We start from the raw sequence: 16,752 nt of genomic DNA on the forward strand, positions 1-16,752 counted from the left end.
ATTACCTCTGTGGTAATTGTGGTGTCAGTATTTTATGTCTACTTTCACAATAAAAATTGCTTCCCACAAATTTAAGCTAATTTCAAAAACAAAGACGGCTCTCTTGAAATCATTTCATAAGTGAAAGAGGGCTTTAGATGACTCGTAACTTTCACTGTAGGCTGTAATGTGCTTTTTCCTCTCATGCCAGAAATCATTTTGTCAGAGCAGGTCTCATCTCTTCAAATGGAGTACAGCTCACTGTGGAATGAAATACTTTGATTCACTTATTAAATAAAAGAGTTCACCACAGTGAGGGTGATAAAATTTACTGCCAAGGACAGGCCTCAGGGTTCTTTTTCTCCAGAGGAGATGGCTCTAAATAGACATTTGAAATTCACAGAATTTTTAGGGGAAAACTGTTGTGCAAAGAAATGTTTTCTCTGAAGCTCATCGGCTCTGCCAAATCTGAGTGGGCTTTTTTGGTGGTGTGCGTGCTATTTAGTCAGATGTGAGATGGTAAATACGAATAATTCGTGGTGAAGCAGTACCTGAGAGGACAGGTTTTAACATTGTGCATTTTTCTGCAGCTGCTTGAGTCTATCCAGCACGGAGCGACACAGCGGGCAGCGAATGCATCCCGACCCCCATTCCTCCGACTGAGTGGGAGATCATTCACACAGCAACAAGCTGCACAGTGGGAGTGTGTGCGTGTTTGCGTGTGCATAGATGTTTGTGTCCATGCCCATGTGCTTGAATATGTGTCCAGGTGTCTGTCTGTTCGTAGAATTTCCACTGCACATCAAAAAAAAAAGAGACCCAGCTTGGGTTTTTAAGAAGCTCAGCAGGTAAACACTTGAAAAAAAAGAAATGTAAAAAGCACTTTTCAGCAGATGCTCAAAAACAGCCCGATGAGACATTCATCACACATACCCATCTTCTTTTCAACCTGCACATTTATCACACTTAAGGCAATGCTATGAGCTAAAACTTTCAAGAGTCTCTCACTCATGTTAGGCAGAAGACAGGAGGTCTAGCATGTTGCTGTGAGACAGACGTTTTCCCATTGCTACCATTTTGTGAAAGTCTTGCTCTGAGCTTCACGGAGAAAAAGACCACAGATGTCAAAAGTGACAAGCACATGCTGAGAGTTGCCCTCTAAAGGTTTTATGTCACCGTGTCACCATTAGCACCTCAATGTCTTTCCCTGGTGCTCTGACATGTTAATTATGGGCAAACTCAAACAAATGAAGCAGGCAATACCATCCTGCTCCACAAAGCAATCTCTTACACACACACACACACACAGAGACATCTGTATTTTCAGGAGGAAAAATTACACAAAAATTAGCACATATCTGCAGGTTTTTAAACATGGGTAAACCAACCACCCTCCCCACTGCCAGCAGATAAACTTGCCTTTTCTCTTTTTATTCCAAATTACCCTATATGTATTTTGGGAAATCTAAGCAATTTTTTTCGAAAACCTTTAACATTAATTCTCCTCGTTGTCAATTCTTTTTCAACCAATTAAAAGTTTAAGGTGTAAACAGTGCAACAAGCAAAACCTGGACAAGCCAAACACGGCGACTATAATCACGCCAACATGTGAGGACAACAGTGTCCCACTTTCACGTAGAAACAAAACAATTAACTGAATAATCAAGAAGGTACTTGGAAGATTGATCTAATTACAGTTTGCTATTGACACTGCAGACCGGCTCAGAGCTGCAATGTTTTAATTCAACAGCGAATCTAATTTTCAAGCATTCATTTCCTCCCTGATATTTGTTATATATGTTCACATCTACTGCATTCATTGGGAGATGATTTTCTCTTTTCCTATTAGTTGTGATCAGGCCAAAACCCCAGTGAACCTGATGCATAACAGCTACTTTCTATCTCATGCAATTATGTTAGAAAGAGGAAACATTTACATAAATATCATTCTGAGTGACAAGAAAGGACTGAGGGGTCGAAGTTCAAGTATCACAGCAAAGCTGTCGGTTGATGGACTGTGTGCTGTTGCTGGGTGAGAGAGAGCTGAGCAGGGTCTTACTACTAAACCATCACATTTAAAACAAGATCTTAGAAATGCATCGGACACACAGCTTGTCCTCTACCACAGACAGGCTGTGTGTTCAGCAATCCATACTGTGTAAACAGTCTGCCTGCAGACTCATTAAAGGGACACAGGAATCAGTGCCGAGAGTAAACAATTAGCCTGCTTACTTTTCGATCCGAGATCAGTCGTATAAAGAGAATGTAAGCAGTCTTTATCTGAGCACACTAGACTAACCACAACAGAAGATTAAGACGGCCAGTGTGTACAATGGCAGCTCTATTGGAGGACATAAAACATGTCATTTGAATTAGATTTATTTGTGGTTCCATCAAAGACTGATTCATGCCTCCTAATTTTAGACTCAAACATCTGTCAGGAAAAAAGTGACATGTATTCACTTTCATTATCATAGCTTAACATATTTGGGATGTTATGTGTGACCACGTCAGGATGTCTCCCACACAGAAGACACTTGTACTGCTTTGAGACTCTGAAGACCCTCTATTCACAAAGGTAATTGTCTCCTGGTATCAGTCTTCTCAACTAACTCTAACCAAGAAAGTGAATGAGGATATGACAGTAAAATATAATTAATTATATTATAAAAATTATAAGGCTGTTTATCAGGGGTTCGGCTCAGCCCCTTTACTTCCAGTGAAGGGAAATCTTAATGCTTCAGCACACCAAGACATTTTGGACAATGCTATGCTTCCAACATTGTGGCAACAGTTTGGGAAAGGCCCTTTTGTATTCCAGCATGACTGTATTAGAAGTCACTAAATGGAGGACCTAATATGCAGACACCAACACGAAGAAGGTGAACAAAGAAACTTTTGTAAAATAAACTTACTCAAAAAGGAAACAAAAGTAGACAAAGGGGGACTGGGAGTTCAGAGAGTAATTTTTCTGAGACAAAGAGACACAAGCATGTGGTACACACAGGTTACACAGGGATGAAAGGGAGCGAAGCAACACAGAGAAGGCAGGAAACCACATTCAGGGAACACAGACAAACTGGCAAACACACACACAAGGAGAGCACAGATATATAAAGGCAAAGGGGACTGGGCACAGGTGAAAACAATCAGGGTGGAGCAAGCAATCAAGGGGCAAACAGATGAAGCTCAACCAGACACTTGTTGAGAAAAACTACAAAATAAAACAGGAAACTTAACAAACACTTCAGACCATGACGAACTGTGACCCAGTGCACAAAGTAATGTCCATAAAGACATTGTTGAATGGGTTTGGTGTGGAAGAACTTGACTGGCCCAAACAGAGTCCTGACCTCAACCCCATCAAACAGCTTTGGGATGAACTGGAACAGAGATTGCGAGTCAGGGTTAGGGTTAGGGTTATCATGATCAACTGCTAACCTTGTTCAGACATCATGTCTCCCTGATTGCAGACTGTAGAAGTTTTGGATATTGATGTTGATTTGTTCAAGAGAGAATCACATTATTTTTTTATCCCTAATTATCATTGACATTGCTCCATAGACTGAAACATAATTATTAATCAATGGTGCCTCTTAGCAGTCAGAGGACTGTAGACATTTCAGGGTTAATCCTCCTTATCTCTGTATCATAGAACTGCAGAAAGTCCCAGTTTCAGTGTCCTTTTTAAGAAAGCTTTCTTTTTCCTATTAATTTCATCTTTCAAGCAATGAAATGAAATACTTTTTTATGATAATCCCAAATCCTTCGAGTACAAACCAATTAAGCCTACTTAATCCCCCTATTTAAAGTGCAAATTGAAATCCTAAAAACAAGGAAAACATGTGGAAACAGTAGTATAAATAGCAAAAATCATTAAGTAACAGCTGTAGTGTTCCTGGGAGGAGAAAAAGAAGCATTTTATACATACATACATATATATCAGAAAGGAGAAAATGAGGGACTGACGATAAAAGCCTGTAATTCTCTATGTTCTCTCCAGAGCCAAAGAGTGAGGTTGCCGGCTGCCGGGCCACCTGCTACTACAGTTCTGAGGTTGAAAAATGGCTGTGATGTCTTCCATTTTGCTACTTTGCTATTTTCACACCCTCCCTCTCTTGCCTCTCTCTGTGCTCATTTCTATTAGTGAGACAGACAGCACCAAGGCTGAAGACATGTTTGATACTCAGCTAAGGAAAGTAATATTTCACAGAGACTGATGGGAGCATGGACACCTCCGGCTGGCAAAAACACAAATGGGTCAATACACTGATTGGCAAGTAGCTGCCGAATCACGGGTCAGGTCTTCCTCTGACAGACTGAGACAAATCCATCAGGATGGACCACATACTGATACTCTCTGTGCTGGCTGGCAGCCTCGCGCCAATTTACATTTCTACAACCTCAGTCACTGTACTGCCACCTGCCCAGTGGGAGACGGAGGAATCTTAATGAGCCTGTTCTGTTAGGATCAACACAGGATGGAAAACTAGTGAATGAAGGTCCATTTTTAAGCTAAATAGTGAATGAAAGTCAGATGGCTGATTTCTCAGTCCAACAATGTTTGGCTGAGAGTAAATTATTGGATGGATGGGTGTTGAACAATAGCCCAAATTCATCAAACTGTGTACTTGCACTTGTGAACCTACTAAATGTAATCACATCCCAATTTTCAATGAGTAAATTGTCTGAATGCAATTTAGTCTATTCATAATAACACTCAACTAATCAATAAACAGTTCAGCCAAGAAGTCCAAAATATCTTGATCTGTTTGTCTGCTGTTTGTCTGCGCTTCAAAGTTCTGACTGATCAACGGTGCAAAACACAAAGTCATTCAATGTAAGATTTTTTTTTAACAGAAAAAAAAAAGAGCAAATCATCATTTGTGAATCTGAAACAAGCACGGAGCACAAGCATGAGCACAGCTTTATTGCCAGCAATACAGCTACAGCAGGTAAAATAAGTATTGAACACATCACCATTTTTCTCAGTAAATATGTTTCTAAAGGGGCTACTAGGAGCTAGAAATTTTCACCAGATGTCGGTAAGAGCCCATGCAATCCACACATGCAAAGAAATCATACCGTAGATGTCCATAAATTAAGTTATGTTTAATAACGTGAAATGACACAGGGAAAAGGTATTGAACACACAAAGAAAGGGAGGTGCAAAAAGGCATGGAAAGCCAAGACACCAGCTGAAGACTGTCAGTAATTAGAAAGCAATCCTGCCCCTTGTCAATGCAAATTAATATCAGCTGGTTCAGTCCCAACTGATGGCCCATAAAATGGTGTCTCATTACCAAGGTGTCACACAAGAAACATCTCATGATGGGCAAAAAGCAAAGAGCTCTCTCAAGACCTTTGCAACCTTATTGTTGCAAAACATACTGATGGCATTGGTTACACAAGGCTTTCTAAACCGCTGAATGTTGCAGTGAGCACTATATCACGGGCCATAATCTGGAAGTGGAAAGAACCCTGAGGTGTTGTTCAGATTTAGGGGTTAACAATGCTAATTCTTAATTTAACTCACAGTTTTCCCATAAAATCCCACTATTGCCATAAAGCAAAATGATTTGCTTAGATATGCTCAAATCGAGGCTTGTGAGGTACAAATTTGGTGAATTCTTAACTACTCATAATGTAAATCAAGACAAAAAAAATATTCTGCATTAGTGAATTACAATTAACAGTTCTCTGTAGGAGTTGTAGCTCAGTTGGTAAAGCAGGTTAGACATTAACATTAGACATCCCAAGTCCTCACTGTCAAAGTGTCCTTGAGCAAAACACTGAAGCCCAAACTGCTCCCAGAATGCAAGTCACTCATTGAGATATAAGAATCTCTTTTGGTATCAGCCATTTAAGTCAATGAAAACGAGGTTCGGACCAATGACAAGGAGTTGTAGGTGAGAAACAATTCTCACCGCATGTTTTCAGTTCTGCACAAACAGCTCGAGAGGAAACTGAAGTGGAAAAACACCAGGATGCTTTGAATGGATGCTGAAAATTTGTTTTTTTTTTGAGTAACATTGGCTTGTTAATTCCCACTTTAAGGACAGTCTTCAACAGTTTGTCTCCCAGGCATCCTTCAGAAAATGTCCCCAGATGTTGCCAAATAAATAGGCTTTGATATTCCTACATGTCTCATCCCTGGCTGGGAAACTCACAGGGAGCGTGGCGTTGCTGTGCCTGACAGCTGAGTGGGACCCTGTGATGCCGGTAACAACATGAGCGATGACAACAGAAGCTCCAACATCAAAACCCTGCAGCACTGACACACACACACACACACTTTTATCTGCAGCAGATTACAGAGGCCAGTTATTTATCAGTGCTTACCCGAGCTGGGTTACAAGTCAGAACGCATATACACAGACAGTGCATCTCTGAAATGACTCCCATAGCTCATTTGTACATGAAGAAGTAAAAGAGTGCGCCTCTCAGAATCCTATTGACGCTCACTTAAGATAATGGGGCCTGTTGGGGAGGATATAGAGGGGAGAATGAATCTCTGAGCTTCTGTATGCCCGGTGAATGGGCAGGCGAGGCAGATAAAGGGCTTTAGAAAGAGAATCTCCGGTACCCATGGAGGCAATTTGTCAGGATTAAAACTGGACAGTGTTGTTGCATCAGGTGTTGTTCATTACCCAGAGGTTGGCAGGGAATTGGAGCACTGATCTGCAAGCATGCCAGGGTCAACTGAGGCTGCACTTTCATCCTGAGCATCCTCTGCACAAAGTCAAGGCCAGAAGGTTTTTCTTCATCACTTAATATGCTGATTATATTATTGGTTAACTGAATAATCATTTGGTCTGTAGAAATGGAAGAAGTAGTGAAATCTGTTCAACTAACCATCTAAAACTCAATGATAATCAATACACAAAAATATAAAACACTGAAAGGCATAAAAGGTTCAGACTGATTCTGAAGTTGTGATTGTCTAATTGACTAACTAAGTACCACATGTTCTGGCTTCAGATGTGAAAAAGTAAGAAATAACCCAACAAGCATAAGTTAGACACAGCTGTAGGGGTTTTTACAAGATTCAAGTTTCAAGATTTTTATTTGCCATTTGTGCACAGAGAGACAGTCCAGGCACATAGGAACTCCTGTGCGGGGCCCTCTTGTAGTCAAGTGAGTTAAAAGGAAAAGATAAGGCACATGGTCTAAAAATAGAAAGCACTTAAAACACTACACAAGAAATAATAAAAAGAAAGAAAATGTATAATAAAAATAACATAAGAATATAATAAATACATTATAAAATTATGAGTACTGCAACTGAAGTATGAATACTACTCACCATATTGCACATGAGAGGTACAGTGTGGTAGTGAGGGGTTATTGCACATTCTACATTGTTTTTGCCATCAGTCTCACTGACAGGGGAAAAAAAACTGTTGCAAAATCTTGTTTTGTGTGTCATGATACCGTCCGCTCTGCTGTGTCTGAGGATGTCCGTGCAGCGTTTGTGTCTGAGCAGAGAGTGAGCTGAATGGAGTGAGTCTCTGATGATGCACTTTTCCAACAACACTGCATGTGTGTTGTGTGTATGGATGGAAGTTTAGTCCCAAATGAAGTGCTTTAAGTCAACTTAAACCAATAACAAAGCGCATACTGACAGCGACATGACTCACAATGACTGAAAAAGACATCAACTGACGACTAATGTGAGCACAACGTGACTGTTTTTGCGCTTAAACTAGAAGATTATTATGGATATGTTTTAGAAGTGGTCAGTGTGTGCAGGGTTGTTGAGGATAGTGGGTGGGAGAACAAAAGAAAGAAAGAAAATGAGAACAGACCCAGAGAGAATCGTATGATTGTCTCTACGCATGAGCTGAATGGCGCCCTCTAACCCCAGCATCAAACACACACCATGACTGACTAGCCTGTGATTACATCCCTCTCCATCTCCAACACTACACTCTCTTGAAGGATGTCCCTCTTTGAACCTCCACACACATTAACTCACATGTTGCCCTGCAGCAGAGAGAACTGAAAAGAAAACAAATGTCAAACATAAAACACATGCATGTACTGTACATACATAGCAGATGCACCTGACCTTCAACAAAGTCTCCAAGGTCCAAACATGTGAAAGAAAAGATCCCTCGGCCTTCTGCACATGCTTTCAAGCTACCTCTAATGAAATTGGTTCAGCTTGACAATACCGCCTTTTCTGAGCAGATTCTGCGATTGAACACGGCCGATCGAATGCAGGAGAAAAGAAAAAAAAAAGGCAATTGGTTTCCACAAAGCTGTCAGACCTTCAGCTGACAGTGGGAGCTGTTATTGTAGTGGTCAGCAACATGTATCTAACATTCCAGAAAAAACTAAACCTGAGCTCAGACAAAGGGCACACTGTCCTTCCTGCCAGCAGAGGTTAGGAAAACATGTTGATATTATGCAAATGGACTCCCCTTTAATCCCGTACTTCCTCCCACACTGTAACACAAAGCCATTGTTTCAGATAATTTCATTACAGCAGCTGTATGAGCAATCTCATTAAAGACCATCATCAATCATACAATCATCACATCTTAGCTACATGTGCCAACTGGTCACTCCAGGGATTAGATTTTGGATCTGCAATCCAACCCAAGATCAACAGTCGATTAGTCGATTAGTAAGTTGGTCAAAAATTTTGACAAACAACTGATTATTTAAATATGTTTTTGAGCAATAATTTTAATATACTCTGATTACAGCGTCTTTGGTCTGTTTTATATCATTGGATTAACACTCAAATTGCATACTAACATGCTAAATTTAAGCACGTTATTTTGACATTAATGCTAGAATAAAATACTGTCATCTTCAGAATTTTGCTTTTTGATTAATCATGCGTGTTATACCAAGATAGAACATTAAACATTAAACTAAATTTAGCTGTATACAAAACAGTAAATGTTACGTATATATTAGCATATTAGCATAATAATGTTAAAATGCTGCCAAAGTTGCTAAACATGAGAGCCTTGGGCTTTGGAATCAAAGGATTAAAAGCATGTAAACTCATGGTTTTAGTCTAGAATACACAAAGTCAATGAATAATGTACACGAGAACTTTAATTTTCTAATTGGTGCTCTTCCAATGAGTGTCTTGCTGGCGACTGACAACACAATATCAGTTCATGAAGTACATACCAGTGCTTTAAGATAGTTATCTTTGGTGTCGTGTCAACTTGACTGATAGCTGTCTCTGTCTGTCATCTTCAGCCATGGTGGTTGCCACTTGGTTAGTCAGCTTAGTTCAGCTCAGGCCAACGTTTCTGCCTGAAGCAGCTGACAAAATGGTTTCAAGTGTAAGCTCACACTGAGACTTACTGGTGACATCACAGATGCTGTATCGATATTTGTCCGCAGCGGATGCGATAAAGCCTCAGCAGTTTGCAACAGAGGGCCTGGTAGTGAAGTTGTTTGGCTTACATTTCAATTATTTATAAGAAGGTGCACTTTTACATACTTGCAATCTTAGCTTGTGCAGACTCAAGTAAATATTCTCTCACAGCTGCCAGAGAAATGTTTGGTTTCGCTGCATCTTTCCATCACATTTACGCATCACGCTTTGTTCCCTGACAGCAGCACAGGTGTGGACGGACTCTTGTGAGTGAAATGAGCTTACAGTAACACCTGGTGTAGTATTTTACCCAGTAACCTAAATGTTAATGACTTGAGCAGTTGGTGGGCAAATTGACAGGATAACAAGCTCTGATGAGGCCTGCTGTGTTAATCAATGCCAGTGACATCTGAGCAGCCTCCAGCATCAGGGGAAAAAAAACTGTTTTCCAGGGTCAATGTCAAAAAATACTGACTCTCCTGTGCAAAAAAACAAAAGAAAATTGTACTCCTCAAATGGAAGCAGATGGGAGAGGAGTTTCACAGCAGGGGGTAGCTGTGCTACAGAGGTCATAAATCAGCCGCTTGGAATCGTGTGTCATCAGTCAGGCGGCAGAGTCAGACTCCGGGCATGTTTCAGTCAACAGGCCAAACAGCTGAGAAAGCTGACAGCGCGAGATGCACAAAAAACAAAGGCGTCTGAGAACTACAACCAGTTCGACAAGATATGAGACACCGGAAAGAACTTTAAGACAGCAGGGCAGGGACACTATGAGAGAGAAACAACATACACAAATCAAGCCTTCAATCCATGGATATGGATCATATGTCTAATAATCAGGGCAGCTGTAACAAGCTATCATGCATACAGTGCAGTACAGAGGCTAAGGGACTCATATTCTCTCAGACAGGTCCTTCATATCCTTTTTTTCTTTCTCTCTCTAGCTTATCAGTCTGCTCAAAAAGCCTTTTGCTCCGTGTATCTAAACTTTGATACAACAGCCATCTCAAAGCTACTTTTATCATGTGGTCACATCTGATTTTACTGATGCTGTCATGAAATTTCTGTTGAAATTGTGTCAGTCAGTCAGTTTTGACCTTGTTGACCAAACAATGTCTCCACAAGCTGTTCTGCAGCTTTCAATTGGCCTGATATTGGCATTGAAGTTGAAACTGAAAATTATTCCTCAACGATTATTTCCAGTATGGATGCATTGCATGGATGCATTAAAGTGTTCAAAAAGCAGGGACTTTAAAATCTCTTAATTATGACAGGGACACGGCAAACTTTAGGAAGATTCTGTGCTACAATCTACAGTCAACTATTAAGTGGATTTTATGGTTAGATTGTTTTATCAATAATTGGTGAAATGTAAACAACACTCAAGAGCTCAACCAACACCTGCATGGTTGATATTACTGACCTATACATATATCATGACTAGAGATAACAATTGGTAATAACAACAATAGTAAGTACAGAAATGTCAACAAATATGTTTCGAGTAATTTAGAAACTTTGTAGCTCTCAGTATCAACCAAACAGTAGTGGTAAGTTTTCAGCTGTTAAATGTCTCATTCACTACATATCTTGTAGAAAAATTATTAAGTAAACTGTAATGAGGGAACCTTATCAAAAGTTTATAAATGAAATATTGCTGACAGATGGTAATCATATCCTTTTCAATTATCTATAGTGATATCACAGCTGAAAATGGGCAAAAAGGTGAAAAATGGTGAAGCTACAGATGACAAAATGATTTCACCTCACGATCTGTTTTGTATCTGCTATGAAGTTTTTGATGTTCATCTTCGTCGGGAGATTTCAGTAACTTTGCAGCAGAAAACATGGCCTGTTACTCAGACTGAATTGCTGTTTTGTTTCACTTTGCCGTTTCGAGTTTTATTTTTGCTCCAATCAGAAGCAAATAAAAAAATCTCTCCTGTTTTTCAGTTTGCACAAAAGTGGATTCATTTGTCACAATTCTCCAAGAAATATTCCACAGCTGTTAAGAATTTCATCTTGGCTTGCAACAACTTGTACAATTGTGCCAGTCTCATCCGGACTTGTCACATCACACTGGATAGGCTGGCTAGCAAACTATGTAAGAAGATGAAATGGGCCAAGAGGCCAACCCCAGACCTCACTGAATTACAGAAAAAAAATCTGAGTGTGAACAGAGATTTAGATGTCTGAAAAAGAGCAGAAAATGTTGAGCAAAATGTAAATTCAGGCATCTACAATTGCATGACAAATGAGCAAACCTAATGTGCCGTTGATAAATGGACCCCAAGGGAAGACTGTTTTGTGTAACTGCTGTCAAGATCAAGAACGAACTTCAAAAATCAAAAATGCAGGTTTAATGCATTTAATTAGCATTAAAACCATATCTCCAACATTTAATCTCCACGGTTTTGAACTGCAAAACACAAAAATGATAAAACTACATCAGTAAACCTCAAATGGTGACCTAACTTTACCAGATGTAATCATTTCGATCCGAGTAACACAAATGGTTTAAATTTGGATGGAGTCCTCACTCATTAACTCCACTTCCTGTGGGTGAACATGATCCTAAAAGATACTAGAATTTCATTCCAAAAATCTCTGTGCAAATCTACAAATCTATCTCAATTAATAAAGGCTGGAACCATCTTTCCTTTCAGCAGTCCTGGTTTGGGACTTTTTAGATCTAATAGCCATAATTATGCATGAAAATCCTGCCTAGGCCTGTATTAAATGTACACAGCCACAGGAGATGTAAATACTCATTTTGAGGCCAAGATTGGACATCCAGAGACACAATCCCACAAAATCCTGCCTTCAGGATTTCAAATACAGCAAGTAAGCAGACAGCCAAAAAGATTTGTCAACTTCTCTAAGAGATCAAAAAACATGTCGATGCCACTCACAGATTCTATGATCACCAAACCTGCCCCTGGTTAACCACTGCTCTCCACCTGTGAATTTTTGGCAACAAATAAAAATTATTTATTTTCCAAGAAAAGTGGAGAGGGAAGCAAGGAGATGGTTTGTTTGATCCGACAGCCAGCTCATGCTTTCTCTCAGGCCACCCGAGGACTGGACAGATTATCATCGGCTGTCTGGGAGGAAGCCGAGCTGCAGGATCACTCCCCAACCCACTGAGGTCGGGCTTCTGGATGCAGATAAAAATTTCCTTTTCATCAAATGCCTTGTGGAGAAAACCAATCCCAAAAGCCACAGCGTGGCATGGCAGAACTGTCAGGGTAATGCAGCAAAGTGGTTAAATTATAAAGACGTTAACAGCAGCAATTTTAAAGGGCACCTTAGAAAAATTCAGCTTCACTTGAAATAACCAAATTGCTCTGGTAAGGGACAATTGTATGGTTATAATGCCAAACTACAGCTTTTCAAATGAAATCAGATTCATTTTTCCAAAAGCCCTATGTCCATTTTTAGAAACTAAGAAGTACAAATTAAATACAGAGAATTTAGGCTTTAATCCTGAACTTCACACAGAGGCAGGTAACTTTGAGGAACATCAAAACCCAGAAATCCAGCACATCAAGTAAAAGTGAATGCAGCATACTCATGTTTGCCGTCCCTTCCTAACTGAGAACCAAAGGAAACCTCAGGAAGCACAAGATGCAACACATCTGACACTGGCAAGTCCAACAGAAACAATGCTCACAACTCTCCAATTTGTTGAATTTGTCCTGTCCTGTGAGTGAGAATGTATTCATACAACAGGCCAGAATTTTATCTGGAGGGAATCCATGTTGACTGTGTTAGTGGGAATGAATGAGACAATCACTAGATTGCCTCATTTTGTGATTTAGGTTGACAAAGTGGCTGCACTTTCATATAAAACTGAATTAGCCAGACATTTTCTAGCATTAACTCCCAGACCTAACAACAAGCTGCCTGTTTGCCTGCATGTTTCAGTTTGTCGATGTGAGAGGCTCTAAATTTCTGTCTTTGTTGTTAGTCAGATTGTTCCCACATCTCAGGTCAAGGGATAAGAAGCAGGATAGGCTTGTCTTGAGGACTGCTAAGACATGCAATGCAAGGGCTGTGTAACAGTTCAGGGCAACCAGGTACAGGTGCTAGCCATGCTAACTAGGCTAATAATTCTCATTCTCAGTTTTCTATCATTTTAAGAAGAAGAAAAATCAGTTTTATTGGCAGTATATATATTTTTACATACACACACTGAATTTGTCTTCTGCATTTAACCCATCCTTAGTTGAACACGCATGCAACACCCAGCAAATTACATGCAGTGAAACACACACACAGGAGCAGTGGGCAGCATCAAGCGCCTGGGGAGCAAATTGGGGGTTAAGTGCCTTGCTCAAGGGCACATCAGCCAGCTAATGGGGGAGGAGCATTTGTCTCATTAATCACTCCACCACAACCAAATTTTTCATGCCCGTCCGGTGTGGGAATCAAACCGGTGACTCTCCGATCACAAGCTGCTTCTCCAATCTCTAGGCCACGGCTGGACACTGAATATCTTTGACTTTTAGATGGACAAAACAAGACATCTGAAGACACCACCTTGGGCTCTAGGGACCTTCTGACAGTCTGACAGTTTATGGAATTCAAGAAGATAATCAGCAGACTAATCAATATTGAAAATAATGATTAGTTACAAAACCAGTGGAAAAGGTCATTAGCACTAATGCTAATGCAAAGGAAGGCATCATCTGTTGCTTTTTTATGGGAAGCTTGACAAAGCATAAGCAGGCAATGTTACATTTTTGAAAAATATGCTTATGCACTTTTTTTGCTGAGCACGTGGTGAGAAAATCCAAACCACTTTCACATCTGAATCTTAAGTTCAAAGCAAGATCCAGGATGCAATTAGCTTAGCTTTACATAAAGCAGGATGAGATGATGAGCTGCATACCACTTTCATATGAGTGTGTTATGGACTATGGAGCTGGACTAAGGATGCGATTAGCTATGCATAGAGGATGGAAGTGAGGGAAATCAGTGAGCCAGACTTTGTCTATAGTTTAAAAATACACCTTTAAAGCTCACTAATTAACCGGCCATATTTTGCTGCTTAAGATAATAGCCTACTCGTTCTAGCTCCATAATTAACAGCTCAGACACGAAGACCCAGTTTGAATGTTAATACCAGCTAGAAGTGTTAGCCAAACCAGGTAAACTTCTTTTCTAGTGTGGAGGAGCAGCACCTGGTGCAAAGTGCTGAATATAAATCCAGCCCACTGAGGGATCAGCTGGTTCAACAAAGATACCAATATGGACACCTGTGGGGCCTCCTGTTGCCACCAGCAACAGCAGCAGCAGCAGCAGAGTCACTGTAGCACTATCGTCACCAGCTGCCGACGGGGACTCAGCGCTTCCTAAACAAATTAGCCTGGAGAAAACTGCTGAGGCCCGAATCCTTTAATTACATCAACCTGAAACCAAATTATAGGCTGACTCTGCTGCTTGTAATAACTAATGCACATAAAACAAGCCTCAATCTCTACCCTCCTCCTCTTCTTCTTCCTGTCCCACTCAATCATCAGTTTGGAACATTTATATCGGGGTATTCATCCCCCAGAGAGATAGAGAAATGTCAAGACAACGGAGACACAGCTTATCCTCCCTCCTTGGCCTTTCTGCTTCTCGTTCTATCACTCTGTCCATTCTTTTGGTTCCCGGCTCCCTCTCCTCATTCATTTTCCACCACGCTGTCGCTTTCTCTTTTTATCCTGTCATCTACATTGTGAGGAGCGTATTGCAGTTCCTTCGAGCCTTGGCTGTGTAAGCAGAGCAGTCAAGATGAGAAGCAGAGGTGCTGTACTCAGAATAGTGAAGCACAAAAACTGAATGTCATTTAAAATTCTGCCATCGGTGGTGCAAAATGAGATATAAGATATGTGAAGGACTGTCAACTTTAAAAACAGGGTGTTAGCATTTAAGCAAATAAAGTTAAGAATAATAAAAAGTTTAAGTAGCAGAAGTGCTGAAAAGTGGTTACATGGGGCTTCAGGCTACTCGAGGTGTAAACACAACAACTAAACAGGAGGTAATAAAAAAATAAAAATAAAATAAAAAGTCTTACTGCTACACAAAGTGTCAGTATTTCAGATTTTTCTCTAATCTTTCCTTTTTTATCATGAAATACTGAATAGTTTTTACTTTGAATACTGCTACCACAAGGCAGGAAAAGAGAAGGCATCACCTGAGAACCGGATCAACATAGTTCCTTTGCCATACAGACACCTGCTTTGGCTATAGTACTTTCTGATGGTCCAGGAACTACTGGAGCAGAGCTTTTAGTGCTGAGTGCAGGCAAAACACAAAACTTAAAGGTGCTAAACCCTGCGTACAGCTCCATTCACACAATAAGCACCTCTGAGTAGCACTAGCTTCAATATTAGCACAAGTGCTGACGTTTTGGTTAGCTGTTACAGATATTTATAAAGGTTATGCTGTTGGCTACTGGCTAGTTTAAAAGAGAAAGCGAATACCAGCATGCAGTGGTTTGACTACTTTGAACAGCGATCAGTCGGCTTTTCTACCTCTGCACATCTCCCTTTCATTCATTCATGACATCCATTCAAACATCAGGTCCTGCAACAAATCATTCAGTAAAAAAATAAATATATATAAAATAACAACATGGACAGTACAACTCAGACTGTATCTCTTCACTGTCATAGTAGCTATATTTTAGCTGTAGTTTAGTTTTAAGGTTTTTTTTTACCTGTGGTACTGTATTTCTTGGAAATTAGGAAATACTGTGTAGATTAAAAGGGGTCACAGGCCGAATTTGCCAATAGATAAAAATCTATTTAGTGACTGCTCACTACTTTGAGCCGTCTATCACACTGGCAAATTCTGCTGTCTTTATGCTAGTGTAAGATCTTTGCGTTGTTCAGAATAAATGAAGAAATTTAAAGACATCACCTCAGACAGTAGGAATTTATTATTAACATTCTGACATTTTATAGAACAAAGAATTAATCTGTTATTCAAAAATGCTCATTAATTTAATGATTATAATATCAGGTGCAGCTGTAGAAGTCATCCTGTTCCAAAAATTCACATGTGACATTCAGGGAGCAATTTATTCCTAAATGAATATATGTGAAACTGTTTTCAGCCTCAATATAATCCTCTTATCGATTCACTAAAAAAAAACATTAATTTCACTTCAGTTTATCCTTTTGGATAGAAAGACAAGTACAGCAGCCTCGTGAAGGCAAGTTATATTGTTTATCTTCAAACCATTACAGCGCTATCCAGGCACTAAGGCAATTAATTACTGAATTATACCATGCTGGTGCACAATGAATGCAATAGGCCCTTGGGGCTTTTTTCTCATTACCAGGTACACACTGTCCTACACAGGCGAAGCAAGGAAGGCTTTTAATAACATTTAGTATTCAGATTAAATTGTTGTTTGCAGCCAAATCTCCGGC

At 40.0% G+C, this 16,752-nt stretch overlaps 1 protein-coding gene across 2 annotated transcripts in view; it reads right to left on the minus strand.

The window, feature by feature from the left end:
* rnf152 (ring finger protein 152) overlaps nt 1–16,752 on the minus strand; it is a 44,935-nt gene that overhangs the window by 11,961 nt on the left and 16,222 nt on the right. The window contains exon 1 of one of the 2 annotated variants that reach the window (XM_046371165.1): nt 3,333–7,191. The exons of the other annotated variant lie outside the window; for it this stretch is intronic. The gene's annotated coding sequence lies outside the window, so the exon portion shown is untranslated. Of the gene's footprint in view, nt 1–3,332; nt 7,192–16,752 lie in introns of those variants that run through there. 2 annotated transcript variants of the gene reach the window in all.

The sequence above is a fragment of the Scatophagus argus genome, chromosome 18, assembly GCF_020382885.2.
Source record: "Scatophagus argus isolate fScaArg1 chromosome 18, fScaArg1.pri, whole genome shotgun sequence".
NCBI classification, from domain to species: Eukaryota; Metazoa; Chordata; class Actinopteri; family Scatophagidae; genus Scatophagus; species Scatophagus argus.